The 19,373-nt window shown below is 40.7% G+C and overlaps 1 protein-coding gene across 1 annotated transcript in view; it reads right to left on the bottom strand.

The window, feature by feature from the left end:
- Positions 1-19,373, bottom strand: part of Atp10b (ATPase phospholipid transporting 10B (putative)) — a 223,183-nt gene that overhangs the window by 169,621 nt on the left and 34,189 nt on the right. Inside the window, exon 3 of the mRNA XM_075941300.1 lies at positions 8,495-8,559. The gene's annotated coding sequence lies outside the window, so the exon portion shown is untranslated. The remainder of the gene's footprint in view (positions 1-8,494; positions 8,560-19,373) is intronic.

Here is a 19,373-nt window from a genome sequence, read left to right on the forward strand (position 1 = left end):
CACAATCACAGAGAACCTAGACAACAATGAGGGCTCTTAGTGAGATATACATAGTTCTAATCTACATGGGAAATAGAAAAAGACAAGATCTCCTGAGTAAATTGGGAGCATGGGGACCTTGGGAGAGGGTTGAAGGGGAGGTGAGAGGCAGGGAGGGAAGCAGAGAAAAATGTAGAGCTCAATAAAATCAATAAAAATAAGAATTCATCAGGGGATAGAGAGATGGCTTAGCAGTTAAGAACATTGGCAGGTCTTCAAGAGGCCCTGAGTTCAATTCCCAGCAAGCATATCGTGGCTCACAATCATCTGTAATGAGGTTTGGTGCCCTCTTCTGGCCTGTAGGGCTCTATGTGTAGCTAGAGCACCATATACATAAAATAAATAATTTTTTTAAAAAAGAAATACTTTGTTTCACTTAAACAATATAATTGACCATGATTCTCCCACATTTAAAATTTCAATGTCGCCTGCTGAGTCCAACAAGTCATTCTGTCTTCCAAAAGGATTTTTTTAAAATTTATTTATTTATTAAGGATTCTGCCTCCTCCCCGCCACCGCCTCCCATTTCCCTCCCCCTCCCCCGATCAAGTCACCCTCCCTCATCTACTCGAAGAGCAATCAGGGTTCCCTGACCTGTGGGAAGCCCAAGGACCGCCCACCTCTATCCAGGTCTCCTAAGGTGAGCATCCAAACTGCCTAGGCTCCCCCAAAGCTTTCAAACGGAGATAGCAATTGTACCTGTCTCCCAGAGCTGCTGGGAACAGTAAGGTCCTCCAGGATCATCAGTAAGTCACTGACCAGAGAATCCAAGGTATTTAAAATAGAGAACCTAGGAAGGTTTGCAAAGGCAATGAGTGGTAGATATGTCATAGAGTTTCATGGTTTCTCATAAAACTACGACCCCTTTGAGGGTTGGGATGGTGCCTTGTTCACTGGTTTCAGTATCCCCAGTGCTTAGAGCATAGCAAGTACTTGATCAGTATTTGATGAATTAGTAAGTCCTAAGTTCAAATCTCAGTGTTGTTATTTCTGGTCTTGCGCAAGTTGTCTTCTTTGATGGTGAGTCTGCACTTTGTAAAATTGCAAGGAATAATCTTGTAGGGGCAACTTTCAGACATGGTAGCTGGTACTGTTTGTTCATGGTGTGCCAGACACTGCCTAAGCACTTTCTGTGGGCAACATCATTTGATCCTCGCAACAGCTCCATGAGGTAGGTGCGGCTACTGCTGTTTTGTAGGTGGCATGGTTGACCTTCAGAGAGATCAAGAGGTGTTCAAGGCAATACAACTACTGATCACTGGGATGGTGACCCAACCTAGGTAACATTGGTCTTATACTTTCTTGAGACGGGGTCCTATGTAGTCCAGGGTGACCTTTAACTCTAGTCGAGGATAATTTCAAGCTGCAGATCCTCTTGCTGCCACCTTTCCAGAGATAGAGATTATGGGTGTGGTTTATGCAGGACTAAGGATCAAATGTTGGACTTCATGTATTCTAGGCAAGAACTTATCAACTGAGCTGTGTCACCAATCATCAGTCACCATGCTCTAGGCTCTCTAAGCAAAGGCTGCTCTTATTGTTGTTGTATAGATTGTTTTCTGGTGACACTTAAAACAAGAGAAAGTTTCAAGCGATCTTAAAGTTTTATGCTTAAGAGAGTATGTCCTCTCTGGAAAAATCTTGCTTAGGCAGAACTCGGAGGCTGAGGTTTCAGTGTGTAGGTATATGTTTGTCCTCCTGAGCAGAGTGTTGTGTGCCTTTAGAAGCCATTTCAATTAGGCAGATGTTAATTATTGTCCTCAGGCAGACCTCAGGAGGCACCAGGGAAGCATGTTTGCATGTCCAGTGAGCTCTGAGTGATCTTACATGATGATCAAACAAAACAGAGCAGGTGCCTGAGCCAGGCTTCATTTTCTCACTCATCAAGGCGAGTCATAAAGCTAGGAACGATTAGAGATGTGTGGAGCCATGGAGCTCATCTAGCCCCAGTGCAGAAGGAGAATACGAGGCTGTTTAGAACCAGGTAAGTATAGTGGTATAATATTTGTGTTTTAATAATTAAAGATACCTTTAATAATTAAATCTTGCCTGGAGGTCAGTGCAAAGCAGCCACACTAGTAAGCCATAGAGGCCACTAGATAGGAATATAAGGTAGGATGAGACAGTCTGAAGATTTCAAAGAGGTTAAGAGGTCTCTAGTGGCTTGGTTCCTTTTGTTTTTTTGTTCTTCAGGTTGAGAACCCCAATATCTGTCTCTGGGTTTTGATTATTTGTGTTACAGGTAAATAATGGTGATGTTGCATGTGCTTGAACACACTATGGTAGGCACCTATGATGTGGGAAGTTCTTCTATGTGTTGCTTTAATTGGTTAATAAAGAAGCTGCTTTTGGCCAGTGGCTTACCAGAGTAAAGCCAGGCTGAAAGAGATATATAGAGAGAATGGGTGGAGTTAGGAGAAGCCATGTAGCTGCTACCAGGGACAGATGCACCAGAATCTTGCCAGTAAGCCACAGCCACATGGTGATACACAGATGAATAGAAATAGATTAATTCAAGATGTAAGAGTTATCTAGACATATGCATAAGCTAATAGGCCAAGGAGTGATTTAATTAATACAGTTTCTGAGTGATTATTTAGGGTCTGGACAGCTGGAAACAAACAAACAGCTTCTGCCAACACACCTATAATTTTTACCTGGCTGTCATCCAGCCTCCATTTTCTGGTGACAGTATCTAGATTTGGGAAGTGGTCCATAGAAGTTAAGTGCATAGACCTACAGCTCACGCTCTCCTCACCAAACTATGCTCCCATTGGTGGAGGATATGTGATATTCTTCATAAAGCCTGGTATCTGGCCTATAGTAGATCTCTTATCCATGTTTTCCACACTTTTATTGGGAAATCCAAAAATGGAAGCTACATCTTTAATTCCTCTACTCTTCAAGGAAATTTGCACAATATTTCTCTCTTAATAGCCAGGGATTGTGTAGCTAAGGTACCAAGCAAACACTGAAGCAAGGAGAACTCACAAATCATAGAGAAGAAGGAAGAGGTATGTTTTCAACAACATACCTCATGACTTGGTACCATCAATGAGCATACGATTCTTTCATGGTCAAAAGAAATTTTGGGGGTTATAGAAAAAGTAAAATGTTTGTAGAACAGTTACTTAATGGATATGTTTATTGCATCATATTTATAAGAACAAATAAATCAGAATCAACCTATATATTCAGCATTTGGGGACTGAATATATATTATTGATTCATTCATACAATACAATATTATGTAGCAAAAAGAACAGTAAGCTAACTACTAACAACATTAATGATTCACTGGGCAAGATATCCCTAATATTGTAACAGTGGCACTTTTATCTTGGGGGTAACCAATAGCTGTCTAACTAATCTTAAAGTCTGCTGGATGGGAATGGTAAGGAATTCATAGTTCATACAAGGTCCTGTAAACCCAAGTAACAATCCATTACTAACTAGTCATAAGTCCTAAAGGAGAATCCACTATTATAATTTCCCCAAACTAATGTAATTTCAAACTATATCCCAAATATTTTTATGGACAGATAGGCACCTGTCACTCCTCATCACAAAAGCTTTATTCTGCCACAGATGTAGACTGTTATAGAGATTCAAAATTGACAAAATACGGGAGAATAGTATTTGCGTGGTACCCAACTCCAAGTGATACACCTACAATGCAACTTCTACATCTAAGGCTCAGGGAACATCACAAAAGAGGAGGAGGGAAGATGATAAGAGGACCAGGAGGGCTGCTGCTAGAGATAGTGTCTCCTCAAAGTGCACCCAGGAACTCGCAGCAGTGTCATTGTTTGGATAAGATTGGTAAAATACCACAAGTTGCCATGCCAGTGTAGACGGGTGGAATTCAACAAAGTCCAAGATGGAAAGCTGCAGATAGTCAGTAGCTACTTATGGAGAGAGAATCAGTTTCCTCCAGGGATGAAGTCCCACATGGGTTGTATGGTCCCAAGTTGGCAGCCCTGGATGCTTGTACATATGAGCAGTGCTAAATGCACTCTATAGTTTGTATGTACAAACACATATATTTACATATATATATGCTTTATATTTACACATGTACATAGTATAAATTATAAACACACACAGAAAGACATATGTATATGTAACAATAACAAGGAATGGGTCATGGCTTTGGGAGGGGAGACTGAGGAGGAGTTGGTGGGGAAGGAGGGCCAGAGTGATGTAGATGCAGTACTCATCTATGAAGTTGTCAAAAACGAAAATTACATCTATGTTAAAAAATAAGGTACGCACTATACACCATCTCACTCCATCCCTGAGACACATGAAATGAATTAAAACCACAGTGCAGAGAGTAGGTAAGAAAATTAGGTTTAAGAAGACAGGACATCAGTATGTACATTGATATGGGCGTCAGATGTCACCAAAGGTGAACATACATACAGTTAACTGTTTTAGGGAAGGGGAGTGGAGTTTTGAGACTACTGAAAAGGTTAACTTTTATTAAACACCAATTATGCATTAAATATATTTTTACAGTACAGTTGAATGTCCTACTTAATATATATACAGAAATAATCTTAAAGCAATAATGAACAGCCTGCTAGAAAGTAGAAAGTCTCTCTTGGAGTCAGCACCTGAGCATTTATGCATTTTTAAAATCTGAGGCAGTGTATAAAAGCATGTTTACACAAGTATTGGTAGTACACAATGAGTTTTTTTTCTGTCATAAAGGAGGATGAAGTTCTGTCCTTCGTTGGATAATGGATGAGACCGGAGATCATAATGTTAAGTGAATTAAGTCAGTCTCACGATGATGAAATAAGATGGTTTCTAAAACTGGTAGGTTCTAGACTATATAGACTCTTAACATCATGCATGTACAGATGCCAGGAGAACAGAAGCGAAGCTGTGCAGTGGGATGAAGGGAGCTTTGGATAATTCTCTAAGTCTTCCTGCTGTGCTGGTAAACATGGAGAAATTGACTGTTAAACACTGGCAAGTTATGAGAGTCCCTCACCAAGGCTGATCATGTTGGTGCTCTGGGCTTGTACTTCAGCCTCTAGAACTGTGAGAAACCGGTTTGTTTGTTTGTTTTTGTTTTGTTTTGTTTTGTTTATTTCATCTAGAGTAAATCTCACTGGTGTAAGTATGGGAGAAGGGCTATCCCTTCAAAGCTAAGAAGCAGACATGGGAGGAAAGAGCTGTCTTTCCCACCGTGTGCCATGTTCTTCCTGGCATCTATTACAGAGCAAGGAGAGGCTGGTAGTCTGTTTCCCCTCCCAGGCGTAAGCCACTGGGTGGGAGCAGCTTTCTCCCTCCAGCTCATTTCATTGTCCTCCGGGGAGTCATGTGCTTCATGTGTAGTTACAGATCAAGGTGCGCCTGGGAAAGCTGTTCACACATAGAAAGGATAAATTCTGGAAAGGCTTCGCTGATGGGGTGCACACCCGGCCAAAATATTTAAAATGATTCTATAAAGTGATCTTCAGAGAGCCAAAGGCAGGCTAGTGGCAACAGGATCTGATTTAAAGTCATAGAGTCTTTGTCTAAATTCCAGAACTGCCCATTTTAGTTATGACACGTTAAATAAACTGAATAAATGATTTTTCTTCCTGTGTTTGCTTTTTCACTTTTAGGAATAATATTTAGCTTAAGACAGTGCTTCTCAACCTGTGGGTGATGACCCCTTGGGTTGTATATCAGATATTTACATTAGGATTCATAACAGTGGCAAGCAACATTTGTGTGTGTGTGTATACATATGTGTGTATATGTATGTGTGTGTAATACATTATTCTCAAATGTGAATACATGGTAGAACAGCTCCACAGAGCTAATATATTAGCATATATATATTTCCAAATGCATTTGTAGGCTTTTTGTGAAGTTAGAACTTGAAGCCTATTAGTGGTTTTCGAAACTAATGATGAATCCTTTTTAAAGTCTAACAGACCTTTGTCTAAATGTCAGGGCTGCCTATCTCAGTGGTGCTTCCTTGATTGAGAGACTCCACCCCCTGTGCTTGTTTCCTCACATGTAAGAGTGGTTTTTATCTTAAGAGCTTAAGGTGAAGACTAACCGCAAGAGCCCTGGGTGCCAGACTGTTGTTACCACGTATACAATAGAGCTCTTGGACGTATTCTTCACACCTCAATGAAATTTATCTTTTTGACTAATGTTTCTTTAATTTCTCATAAAGTTTACTTTATGTAGTTGATTCATCTTTTATTCTCCAGGTGAATTCACGTGCTAATGTAAATATAGTACACATTTGCTTCAGATTGGGGAGTAACAAGAAGCACAGAGCTTGTTTCTGTTTGCAACACATTTATAGTCTAGACCAAGGATTGACACTATTTAAATAAACATATGAATGACTATGCTGACTACTTGTCATAACGGCAGTCTCCTTAGTGTTCCTGGCATGGTTTGCCTCCTTTTTCTTCCTCCTTCCCCCTTACCATTTCTTTCTCTGACAGGAGCCCCTAGCCTGACAAGTGTTTTTAGAGGGGCTCTATTCTGGTAGCCCATGGACAGTGTCATGAACCTGGCTCTTGATGACTCCTCCCTTGACACAGTCTTGGGACCACTCACAGATCAAGAGATATCACCGCAGGGATAACTGTATTTGTGGAGAAAGCTTTGCTTGGAGGGGAAGAGTTTGATGTCATTTAAAATGTAACTTCAGATGACACATATTTTTAAGCAAAGGATTGAATAAAGAGGTTGCCACTAATACCTGAAATGCAGTGCTAGTTCACAGTAAAACTGATGTGTACACATGAAACACACATGTATGAATATGTCTATGATGTACAGTTCAACTTAAAAGGCAGCTACTAAAGAAAATACACATACATCATACACACACACACACACACACACACACATATATATATATATATACACACACATACGTATACACACACATATATAATCTGTAACGAAACTCCAGGAGCGCTTTTATGTGTATAAAGATCTATATCCCATGTCCTGGTTATCACTGTTACCAACTTGTAAACTTAAGTCAAAGACTATAAACAGGTGAGCATTTCATAATGTCATGTATCATATCTATGCTATAGTTGGGGCCTTCAAGGACCAGTTCAGGAGTTGTCCTAGATGTTTGGGACAGATCAGTAAAAGTGATTTGGAAGACAACATAGCCATTGTGCATGAATCCAACCACTTCTTATTAATACCCAAATACACATCCAGCACACAACTAAATAGAAACCCATTAAGGATATGTTATTTCTTAGGGCACACAAAACAATCACCTACGTTTGATGAGAGGAGTCAGTGCACAAAAGAATAAATTTGAGAGTCATACTAATAAAATCAACTCCTACAGGTAGGCACCAACTGAAATTCTTTAGCTAATGCCCGAGTCCCACACCGACCCTGATATTTAGCTTTCTTTCCCTGTGACTTCTTTTTCGACAGGTGGAATGTTTTATTAAGCATCCAGGATCTCTGGAGCTCTGCATGTCTTTGTGAAGATCCCTGACAAATTAGAAAGTCAAATTAGCAATGCATATTTAATGCTGCTTTGTAGTTGTTTTTTTTTAAGTTGGCTGCAATGTTTACTTTTTGAGAGGGAGTTTATAATTATGCAAATTGAAGAAACAGTCTGCCTATGGTATAATGATAATGACTTGGGTTTTATTTCCAGATTCAAAGTATTTCTGTTCACTTCTTAACTTCACCTGTGACTTGGGAGGGGGTGAGCCAAGGTGGAGATCATGAAAATGATTATTTTCGTCAGTCTGGTCTTAGGTGAATGAGTAATGAAATTTGCATAGCCTTGCTGTTCCACAGACACTGCCGATGGCCTGTAAAATGAACTTTCACCTTTTTGTGTTATTTCTAACAAGATCTTCATTTGGTTTACTTTGTTCCAGAAGATCCTGGTGTATCGTCTCTAGACCCAAGAGCACTAAGGGCTGGTCCAAAACATGGTAGGTAGTCCCACATGCTCTGTCACAAAAGCATGTGACACATTCAGGCAAATGAACATGAGCTGGGGGCTTCCTAGAAAAGTGCACAAAAAGCGAGACATGGAAGAGACATCCACCTGAAGGTGTCAGAATCAGGTCTTGGTGGCATCGTTAGCTATCTCCACTCTGTGAATTTGCTCTGTGTTAAGACTTCCTGCTACACAAGTCCATAACAAAAATATTACCTAAGCCATGTTAAGCCTGTCTTTCCTGTTATTTACAGACAAGAACACATCCTAATATATAACCTGATAGTTCCTAGATTGCTCAGTGTGTGCACACATGCTTATGTACATGCAGATACAAACATTGCAAAGAAACTAGAGCCATGAACTTGGCATCTGATTGACTAATGAAGTTAGCTGATACTTGCTGAAGTGCATGGAAGGAAACAATGGCAGCTTAGTGAAGCTCCTCTGGGCACCAGGGGGGTCCATATTGTGTGATCAACCAATAAGAAAACCACTTACTATTCGCACTTCGGCTTTCACTGGGACACGTTTCTCCAGTCACTCATGATCCTGCCTCTGTGAAGCTGAAAGACACAGGAGGGGAATAAATATAAAACGTGCAATCTCGTTTTGGCATCAGGCAGTAATTAAGTATTTTGCCCTCTGCATTCCAGCTGGATGCTCCCAGCCCCAAATAAACTTCCCAAGCACATTGGACATTTTCCCAGGAAGCTACTTCAATGGCAGTGGTTTTGCTCCAACCAGGGAATCAGGTCTGCTGCTTTATCTGCCAACGTGCAGAATACAAATGATGTTCCATGTTCTCTTGGATGTCAATCTAAATGCCTCTTCACTCCATGGGGCACATCTTGGTGCTTTTCAATTTTGCCGTGTACATGAATTCAGAAAGAGGGTGAGATTTGATTCAAGTTAATGACAGTACGACAAATTTGTGTTGAAAATGTGGAAGGAAAGAGCTAGATATGGAGAGGATTCAGGTCTGGCAGCTATCAGTGCATATGTGTGTGTGTGTGTACATACATGCATGCGTACATGCATGTGTGTGTGTGCGCGCATGCGTGTATGTCAGTCTGTCTGTCTGTCTCTGTCTGTGTATATTGCAGTTTTGAGTGAAAGGTCCCTAGCTCTGATAAGGCCTCTGGATCCTGCTATGATTGAATGATTGGCACTTTGAGGAGTAAGCAGTTCATACCTTCTTTGTTGCTAAGCCAGGCTAGTTTGACTGTGTTGACTTTTGTTTTCCTTAATCAACTTGGTTTTGCCCTTTATAGTCATTCACTGATTACAGTAAAATGAAGACAGCTGACACACTAATCAGTGTCCTCATTTATCTTAAACACTTCTGCTGCTTTAATATTAACAGAGGGGAAACAGACCAGGTACTGGAAACCTAGCCAGGTTTCCCAGGGCTAGTGGGGTCGTGGACCTTACAAAAGAATTTATTACCACCACTTTCCTGGACTTGCACAATTCCTTACTGCATTCTAAATCATACCCTTACACCCACAGATATTTGTAGTCACTACCCCTCGTCGAGGGAGACTTTCTTTACAGTAAATGGAGACCATAATAGAAACTTAACACAATGCAGAGATCGACAGATTGCATGGAGCTCAGCCCCAATGGATACATCTACGTTATAGCTCCTGCGTCTATGGCTCAGGAAACATCATGAAAGAGGAGGTGAAAAGAAAGATTGTAAGAGCCAGAATGTCAGGAGGTCTACTGTGAAACAGTCTCTCTTAGAAATGGCTGCATATTTCCCCTTCCCAGGGAAATCCATGCACCCCTCTTTGGGCCCTCTCTGGGGCTATGGACTGTAGGTTGGTTATCATGTACTTTACTCCTAATAGCCACTTGTGAGTGAGTGCGCACTATGTTTGTCTTTCTGGGTCTGGGTTACCTCAATGATTTTGGGAGGACTGCTCCTTTCTGAATGGAGACAGGAGGATTGGATGGGGAGGCGGGGGTAGATGGCAGTCAGGGAAGGAATGGGAGGGGAGAGGAGAAAGGGGGAAACTGTGGTCAGTGTGTAAAATAAATAAAAATTGTTAATTAAATTAAATTAAAAAAATGATTGCATAAAAAAGACCAGAACAATGGCAAGATAAATAGGCATGTTAACATATTAGGGGGGATTTCATGGGGTCTTACCTGTAGACAAAGAACTACAGGCAACTAGTGACTACTGGGAGAAGGGGAATTAGCCTTTCCCAAGCATGAGCATAGTTATTGGTTGTCCAAATATGCAAAGTATTCATCCTTGAAACCATACACACACATAAAAGAAAACAGACTCAGCAGAATCTCTTTATAAATATTAATGTACACACATACATACTTGATCAGTCTTGAAACCATATACACACACACAACAAAAGACTCAGTATAATCTATTAATAAATATTTATGCATATATATATATACAAATACGTAGAATAAGAATCAAAGAAAAAGTGGTTATCACTTTGAGAATACGGACCATGAAAGCAGTTTGAGGAAGGATAGCTGGGAAGAATGGACTGGTGGTAGGAAAAGGAAGAAAGTAATATAATTCTATTTTTACTAAAAAAAAAAAGTAAAAAACTTTCTGCTTTGGAGGACATGAAGGAGTTATCTACATCATTCTAACAAGATAAAGATTGCATACATGCACATACACATCCCCCAGACACGCATGCATATATACACATATGCATACATAGATGCATATATACATGTTCACAAACACACTCACACATATATGACTGAGTGTGCACGCATGTACACATGCACCCCTACACACAGAGTGTGAACTTTAGATGCAAGTATATGTTCTCCCAGAAGGATCTGGAAAGAGGTAGTTTGTTTTTAGCTGACTCTAGTCGTCTCTCCCCAGGGGACTGCTGGCCTAATCTTACAACCTGTCTTCGTTCCGTTCATCTTGTTTTTGTAAAACTGGTCATGTCTGTATCAGTTTGCTCTGCTGGCTTGTGACTGGACTAACCACACACAGCACTCAGACCTTTCTGGGCCCAGTTTACTCACCGTGAGTCACTAAGTTAAGGGTCCCAAAGAACCTGTCCACAGCCCCAACCCTGAATCTTGATGGACTTCATTTGGCTCATAATTTCAGAAATTGATCTATGTTTAAACATTGAAACGTTTTACATTAGAAGATTTTAGACTTCACATAAAAGCGTGAAAGGGCTGTCTATACAGTTTTCTTTCTCACGTGATGACCTAGGGTGAGTGTGAGAGGCGACTGGTCTGGGATCTCATAGCAGTGCAAGGCTGATTCTTTTGCCATATCCTCCATGTGGTTTTTCTTTGCTCACTACTGCCACCTGCTGGGCTAAAGCACAGTGACGGTCAACCTCTGCCCTTAGCATCTACTTGGGGCTAACTCACCTGAAGCTCACCTTTTGTTTTTTTTCCTTATCCTTGTCCTATTGTCTAATGCCCCCAAGTGCATGCATTATTTATTTGATTAGGAAAAATGGGTTTATAAGTACATTTGTGAAATGAAATTTTGCTATTTCTGTTAGCAGGCAGAACATAGATGAAAGCCCAGGCAACATAGGAGACTTTGGGAGATTTGGTCACTCTGTAATCTTTTCTAAATTATCCCCCTCTCTTGATTTTAGTATCCATGTCTATCAAATAAGGAAGTGGTGCTAGACTTCAAGTTACAAGCTGCTGACCCATTGGTTATATTCGGTTACTGAGTCTTATTTTTCTTTCGTTGATTCACTACAACAACTAAAGGCAATGTGTCAATTAATAATCCAGAATACAGACTTCCCAGGCCGTTTTTAACAACTCAACAGTATTTCTCTAAATTCCTGTATAACAACGATATGGTATGTGGCTTCTCTCATTCTTCACCCACCTCCAAGCACGCACATTTACAGTCTCACCGTTTGTTAAAGTCACTATGTCTTAGTCTTGCCTAGTGAGCACTTTCTCTTGATGTCCTTGAATGAGATGCCTCCCATGATCTTCCTCTCGTGAGCAGAGGAAGATGCTAAGTGTCAGAGATGACTGGCAGCATTTTGCTAAACCTTAACGAGCCGCTCCTCCTTCCCAGGGGGAAGCTGAGAAGCAGCAGTGTGCAGGCCTTTTGTGAAGGTCCCTCCACACAGCTAAACCTGAAAAGGCGACAGCCTGGCTTTGAAAGTAGCAGAAATATTCTTCCGTTGGGGTTGGTAGCTGATTCTCTAAGCAATTTGCAATTCAAGTGTCTCTTTGTTTTGTATGAAAATTTGCTGCTATTTGGAAAGTGGGAACGAGCTAAATTGCATCCTGCTGGTTTTACTTTGACTGTATCAAAAAAGAAACTGTTAATCTGGTTCCATAATTAACTTCCCTGTTTTAAAAAGGCCCTGGGAGAGAGTCCAGAGAGGGGCTGTCAACTCCCTGCCTCTCTGCTCAATAACTCTGTTCAATAGGATGCCCTGAAAAGAGACTGGTTCCAGGTGGAGAGGACTCCTGATTGTCTCTCTGATCTTCAGTCTCCTTCATCCCCATCCAGCTAGCATTTAGCAAGCTCCCGCCGCAAGTAAGGCACTGGATCAGTTGAGGGTACCAAGATAATAAATCCCTGAGTAGCTTCCAAGGAACATAGTTAATTTTTCATCTATCATCTATCTACGAATCAGGCTCCTCCCTCCAAAATATATACAGTTTTCTTTTCCAAGTCCTATGTGGGGCATTGGTATTTGAGAAATACAAAACAGACTAACACATCATTCAAAAATTCTACAGTGACGAGCTCACTCTTGACAAGGGCTTCAATTGAAAAGTCAGCTTCATTGAAAAGAAAGCCCTAATATTGGCTCTGATGCCTAAATGATCTGTGACCTTCCATGTGCTTAGACCTGTTCATGAAGTGCTAGGGAGGAGGGGGCACTGAACCAAGCAAAGGTAGGTGGTAGACGTTAAATCTGAAGACTTTTCTGGCAGGAGGAGAGGGGCCACACTAACATTAAGAATGGACCCTGATGGATAAGATAATGACTCCCCGAGGATGCCCTTGTCCTCATGCCTGAAACTGTTATGGAAAGGAACTTCAGGAATGCCATTGCGGTTCTAGACCTTAAGAGAGAGGGGTTATCTCAGATCATTAGAGTGGACAGTAGAGTAGGGTCTTTAATGGCGCCAGAGGGAGACGGAGGTTATTGTTACAATGATGATGGAAGATGGTGAGAAAATGGAAGCACGAGAAAGATTGATCCACTATTTCTACTTAAAGATGGAGGAAGCAGGGCGTGAACCAAATAACATGGGCCATCTCTAAAAGCTGAAGATGGGTCTCGGCTGAAAAGTAGCAAGAAATGAGTTATTTCAGGCTTCCCCCAGGAAGAAACTACATTGAGTGAATACCCTGAGTGAGGAAGACATCCCGGTGTCTCCCATTCTGCTTTTAAAGAATCCCAGCAAAACTGGCTGTTTAGTTTTGTATTCTTCTGACTGCAAAAGACTGCGAGAGGTCAAAACATCATACAAATCCATCTTGGGCAGCAAGATGAAGGCTCTAAAGATGTTTAAAGAATATGCCCTGGTTTCTCCATGTAATATTTTACTTCTGTCTCATTTGCCAAAACTTGGTCACATGATCACATGCAGCTTGCAGAAAGCATAGACAGGTAATTGCACATCAGGATTCTCAGAGACTGAACACCTTCCTCTTCCATATTCAAACTTCAAGTGGATTAAATCTCAAATGTCAGATACCAAATGATGATAGACTTTGAAGAAAAGATAGGGAAAATGAATCATGACATTGGCCTGGAGAAGGATTCTTTCTTTAGATGAGATCACAAAAGCACAAGCAACTGAAGCAAAGATGTGAATGTACTCCTTTGTACTGTTTTATTTGGATAGAGAAATATGTACACATAAGAAAATGAGATTATGTCAAAATAAAGGATTTTTTTTACAGGAAATGACATATAACAGAGTAAAAGACAGCCTACAGAATGGGTGGATATAGTTGTATATTATATGACTGATTAGAAGTCCATATATGGAACTTAATGCAATGTAAAAGACCTTGATAGACAATGGCTAGGGCTCTTGTTAGACACCTCTCAAAGGAAGGCATGCGAAATGCCACAGGTAAATGAAAAAACATTCAGTATCAGGGCTCTTCAAGGTTTTGCAAATTAGCCTGCAGTGAGCTACTCCCTCGCCCCAATTAGAATGGTAATCATAAAAAGACAAAAGGAATCGAGTATTGATGAAGGTACAGAAAAAAAAAAGCAAGCCATTATATTAAATTAGTGGAATTCTATTTAATACAGCTCATTGAGGGGAAAAGTTATGAAGGGTCCTCAAAAATCAAAAATAGAACTATTCAATTACCCAGCAGTCCCAGTACTGATTATATATTCAAAAGGGGAGAAATCAGTGTAAAGAAACATGTACACTGTCATGGTTATTGCACGAGTATTCACAGTAGGCGAAACTTAGATTTTACCTAAATGCCTAACAACAGGTGAATAGACACAAGAAAAAAAATATGCCCTGTATATGTGGAATCCTATTCAGCCATGAAAATGAAATCATGAGACAAAAAAGAATGGCTGAACCTGACATTGTGTTAAGTGATAAAAACAAGATATAAAAAAGACAAAAACTGTATCATTTCTTTCACCTATGGGAATATTATGAAGCATATCTCATACAAGTAGAGAGTAGAACAGTGATAATCAGAGTGTTATCAGGGGAGAATGAGAAAGGAAAGAAAGGACAGGGCGGTCGACAGAGTCAAGGACATAAGATGGAGGAACAAGCTTCAGTGATCTACTGTACTTCTAGTGGGGTAACTGAGTTAACATGAGCATATAGTGTATGCTTCAGAATAGCTGAAAGAGGGTGCTCTGAATGTTCTTATTCCAAACACAATAAATTCACAAAGTAGCAGACATGTCACCAATGTATTCATGCATCAAAACTTTAAATCTTACTCCCAAAACATGTCTAAATAGTGCCAGGATTTTCATTCTTAAGGTTGTGGGAAAGAATGGATTTGGGGAGAGTAATAGCATTAGCATTTATGTGGTCATTTATACGGAGATACTGGATGTCTCAAAGAGTCACAGCTAGGAAACGATCCTGACTGAAATGTAAATTATTCACTCTAGATTAACCCAGGTTTTCTCTTTCCCTGCTCATGGTTCCCTTCTTTAAGTCCATTTTTCAGTCTTTGTTAGTTCTATTCAATCTTCAGGACCCATTTCAGTTCTTACCTCCTCCAATAACTTACTCTAAATTATACTCAAAAGGAAACAATCCTGCTCCCTCCCCATTCTCTAAACTTCCTTAACATTGGTTTTATACTTACTCTTTGTCACCCTATTTTACAGGGGGATCTCTCTCCTTGACTCCCTTCCTACCCCTCTCTCTGACTGTGTGTGTGTGTGTGTCTGTCTATCACACTTTGGAATGTAGGCCATTTTCTTATGTACAGCTGTTTTTCCCACAATACCTCTGAACATGTTATGAACTAAGGTAGCATCTCACAGAAGAGATCATCATTTTGAGTTCTAGTCCTCACACTTCTTTCCTCTTAGAAATCATTTTCTCCTTTACCATAAGTGTTCAGCTAGAGACTTCACTGCTAATCATCCTGCGGTTGTTTGTGACCTTGTAACTATTCTCATGGCCAATGAAACGTGAGTAGAAGTGTGGATCCAAGGTCTGAGGCCATTTTCAGTAGGACAAAGCTACATGCCTAACCTTTATCCCTACTATGATGTGCTTGCTGGGAAGGAACACAGAGCCCATTTTGGTTATAGGATTGCAAGTCACAGGCGGAGAATAGTGGAGCCAACTATCCATCTTGTGACTCGAGATGACCTCTTGGAACTGTTTGTTTCTCTAGTTTGCCCTCTCATCTTTGATTAAGTCCATCCTTCTGAGTGGTCTCCATGACAGTTTACCTGAGTCTTACCTCATTCGAAAGACTAACTGGTCTTTAACAAAAAGAAATACAGCTTCCAATCCTAATTGTCATTTTACCAGGAATTCTACAGTCAAGCCCTAAAGGCAGCTGGGGCAAGTACTGGAGATGTAGGCTCAGATTCTTGATCTTGGTTAGCCAGGAGGGTTAAACAAACAGGCTTGGTCTGAGAATTGAGCTATTACTGTTGAAGTCATTCTTCAAGATATTTTTAATTAGGAGTTATGTTCAGACTTTTAAAACAATATTTTGTACTGATACCCACTGATTTATGCTTCTTAAATCCATCATCTTAGAAAATGAGCTGCCGTTGTCTAAGTATTTTTGCCATTGGGGATATTCTACAAAGTTCCATTTTTTTCCCCCTGTCATTCCTTCTTAGGAATCTATTTAGGCAATTCTGCTGAGCATTCATTTCTTGGGTGACTATTAACAATAAAATGTTTTGTATTGGTGTGCTGTCTAATACTTTCTGAGCCCTTTCACAGTCTAATAGCATTTCATCTAAGATGCGTGGGAAGCTGTGGCTCTGAATCTTGAGTATTCCTCTTCCTTTTCATATTCCCACTCTGCAGCCCCTCAGTCCCTCACAGCAGAGTCTTGAAATGGCTGGCATTTAGCTATCTCTTATGAAAATGTCACGGTGCAATCATATCTTCTCTTCAGGTAATGACATACTATTTTTGTGTCATTTCATAGACCCCCACGAAGATAAAGAATGGTCCTCACTACTAGGGACAGAGCAATGAATAAGGCAGGCAGTGTTCATGTTTGTATGGATCTAGTGGCAGCTGGTGAGTCACATTTCCAGATGGTGGTTATCTGTGCATCTTCTCTGAACAACTGTTGTCCTTCTGTCCCCAGCGTATGATTCTGATGGAACTGGTGCCCATGGAAGGAGGCAGATAGTCCAAGCTCTGCCTTTTCTGAATCTCCCTTCAGTGATTAGAACAAGTAGAGTCATAAGACCCCAAATATAAGCCAGTTGACGTCATTTCTGGGATTTAGAATCTAGAAAACGGGAGAGCCAAGCTCTTCTTCTGATCTGTCACCTTAGGCAGAGATGGAGTTATCTTGAGGTCAACTGGGGCTACGTCTTTCCCTATAGGTGGAGAGACAGCTTTTCAACAGAGGAACATAGTCATGAAGAAGTAGTGTGGAGATGGAGAGGCAGACACTGAGGGATGGATAACTATGATAATTTGGGAGGCAAAAGAATAAACTGGCAGATACTACAATTCCTTAGCACTTGCCATTTGCAAGTTGCTTATTTGTTGAGCTGAACATTACTTTCGAGTTTCCTAGTTTAGAAATCTCTATCACCCAGCTCGGTGAACTGAACAGAAAACATGCTTGGCATTACTCCTCAAATGAATGAATGGCATACTATTGACTCCATCTCCAGCTAGGTGATGATGCTCAAGATTTTAAAAATAATTTTTACCCGTGTTCTCAAAGTATTTCAGTGCAGATTGGTAGTGAAGAAAAAGGACTTAATCATCAGGCAGGCCTAGCTTTCATGTCTAACTTCAGAAGCAACTGGCTGAGTGATGTTCCAAAAAGAATAAACACCATATCAAATGAGTTTGGGGGGAGGCCATATGGAAGTCAGGGTTCAGACTTAAGCATGACAGCTGATGTATAGTTGAAAGTACCTCTGCTGTCTCTAGCCATGAAGCCACTTCTGAGGCTTCTGTTTTTCAGAAACTGTGTCAATACTATGGATACAGGAGAGTGTGGCAGATGTGGGCTTTACCCCCAAGGGGCTTCTGCCTCAGTGGAATGAGATGGCAATGCTGAAGCAAACAGATAAAGGATTAGTCTGAGGACATGGTCACTGGCCATGGGAATAACAAAAGAAGGGATAGAAGTGAGTGGGGCATCCCAACTCGGTGGTAAGAAGGCTTCTAAGGGAAGATATATTTCTCCAGGTCTGAATCTCAGAATCAGCGGCATCATTTAAAGTCGATACTAAGATTATTTCTTACTCTCTTGCATACTGAAACAAATAAGCCAACTTAGGCAAACACACTGCTTCAGACAGAGAAACATACAGATATGAAGGCTGAGGCCTCCACATGTTTGAGTGCTGGAGAGGAAGCTGTGTAGCAGGATGTGAAGTGGGCAGGGAGAACAGTGGGGGATGTGAGATAGAGGCTAACATCATTTGCTAGCCACTTCAGCTGCACTATGAGGGCAGCCACCATATCAGGAGCCAGGAATGCAAGCACAAAAGGACAAAAAGCTACCTTGAAAAGCTCTCAGCTCACCTAGATTCACCAACTTTTGTCAGGGGAGATTTCAGGTGAATTGATTTTTTTAAATAACAATATCTTGGTCATATTTCATACCTGCTGTTACACTTTGCCATTGTGACTGATCTAGGGACAGAAAAAGACTTCTCTCTGAAGTCTTTTTTCTTGAAGGAAGCAGGAAACAGTAAATATGAGCTTGCTCACCAGGAAAAATCAGTGAACTTCATTCTTACCAAGGACAACCCATACCACACAATGCTTTGCAGTAGAAATGTGGGTCATACCCATTAAAACCCAGAGTGCCTGCTCAAGCTCTCTGCTTGTGATGGATTGTAGTAGAAGTCATGTTCAAGTACTTTCCACATTGGCTGCCCTTGGACATTTTCTGATTTCTCTACACAAAGTCATTTGTAGGGATTGCAATGTTTTATTCATGTGACTTTGAGGGTCCAGAGGGCCTAGAGGAGCAGAGGAGAATTTATCTGTGAGATAGAAAAGGGTAGAGTCCAAAATTGATCAAAACTCTGGCGAAAATCAGGACACAGTGAGATGTCAACTTATTTCCCATAAGAATGCTTTATCATTCTCTTGCTGGGAGATCACATCCATCTTCATAGTTTTAAATACCACCTACAGACTGATGATTTTGGAATTGCACGTATATCTCAGACCTTCCCTTGAATACTCAATCCTAGTTGGAGGCCTAAGGCATCTCTAGCTTGACATGGCTCTGCAAAATCTATTCTTAATTCATTTCTACTTGTTTTCACTAACATTCTTTTCTTTCTGTATATTCCAGGATCTTTGTAAATTGCACAACCACCCACCAATTGTTCCTGGTTCCGTTTTTCTCCTCATGCCCAGTTTCTAGTACATCTACTAAGTCTTGTAGCATCCAGTTGTGAACGCCATTTCAAATCTTCCCCTCTCATTGCCATATCCATGGTCATTGCTCAAGTCCTGATCTCCATCATCTGCTCTGGAAAACCTTGCTGCAGATTCTTCTTTACTTTTGCCTTCTCATGGTCCATTATCTACAGAAACGGTTGGAGTAATGCAAATTAGATTAACAATACTCTCATCTCTTGACACACATGTTAAAAGCTTGCAATGGTGTTTTGAATGTCACTCACAGCTTCCCACCTGAATTATGAGGCAAAAAGAGTTATTTGTCCAC

This window comes from Microtus pennsylvanicus, chromosome 11 (genome assembly GCF_037038515.1).
Source record: "Microtus pennsylvanicus isolate mMicPen1 chromosome 11, mMicPen1.hap1, whole genome shotgun sequence".
Taxonomy (NCBI): Eukaryota; Metazoa; Chordata; class Mammalia; order Rodentia; family Cricetidae; genus Microtus; species Microtus pennsylvanicus.